The sequence below is a fragment of the Theobroma umbraticum genome, unplaced genomic scaffold (genome assembly GCF_002168275.2).
Source record: "Theobroma umbraticum cultivar Fairchild unplaced genomic scaffold, ASM216827v3 scaffold_188.0, whole genome shotgun sequence".
NCBI lineage: Eukaryota > Viridiplantae > Streptophyta > Magnoliopsida > Malvales > Malvaceae > Theobroma > Theobroma umbraticum.
The window spans coordinates 121,478-122,617 of NW_018397295.1; positions in this window are offsets into that span (position 1 = coordinate 121,478).

The window sequence follows — 1,140 nt, forward strand, 5'->3', positions numbered from 1 at the left end:
TCTTTTTCTTTCAAATCACATTACCATCCTTACTTTATTTACCATGGGCTATCTATGTCAAACCATGATTTTCGTCCATTTAAATACTCCTTATTCTTTTTCTTATAGTCAACTATCACATGGTAGGGTCCCACATGTTTCCCACTAACTTCCTTCTTTTTCGATGCAACGATTTGAATGTAATAGTCAATTTTACATGCACATCTCATATTCCACATAATCTAACCTTCCTTTGTTAGTAAATGTCCATTTAATTAAAATTACACATATGTCTTCAAACTTTTCTTTATTTACCATTTAACCCTATATATTTTCATCTTTTATAATTTGATCCTTCCAACATGTTTTAAACTCTAATTTTCTTCTATCTTCCTTTCTTTACATGTGTGCAAATAAAATATAAAATTTGTACTTCACCAAGGTATCACCATAATATTTAAATATATATTTACCCGCATTAGCTTTATTTAATAAAGGCATGCGGGCCTCACTAACGTCGTTTTTCTTCTAAGTTCTTTCTTACTTCTTCTCCCCCATTTAGATTAACCATATACTTCTTCTTCATGACTAATTTCGATAACAGTTAAAGTATTAATATTTTAATATTATTTTATTAATAAAATAATATTTTATTTTAAAACTTTTCACTTGTTCCTTGGGACAAAAAATGTCTCACTTTGTCCCGGTTCACCTCGGATTCACCTTTTAACTTGCTAATTCATTCTCAATAAAAATATTATTATCTAATTACTATTTCTCGTATGTGAAATATTTTATTCCAAATTATTCCTTTCACCCTCCAACACTCTTAAATACTTTAATTAACTTCAATTGGTATCCAATAAGCTCTATTAGCCACCATAACAAAGTACAGGGTGTTACAGAATTTCGTTTCATTTTTGGTAAAAATATTTCTTAATTTATTATTTGCATCGAAAAAACATGAAACGAAAGTCATTGATTGACAAGAAAAGTCCATTTATACTAACTAATGCCTTAGAAAGCCTAGTTAGTCACTTTAAAGGGTTTTGTAATCTTAATATGATTTTAAATAGAATTTGATTCCTTTTATGGTTAAAATAGGTCATAATTGATGTTTGCATTGGGAAACGTGAAGCAAAAGCCATCCATTGACAAGAA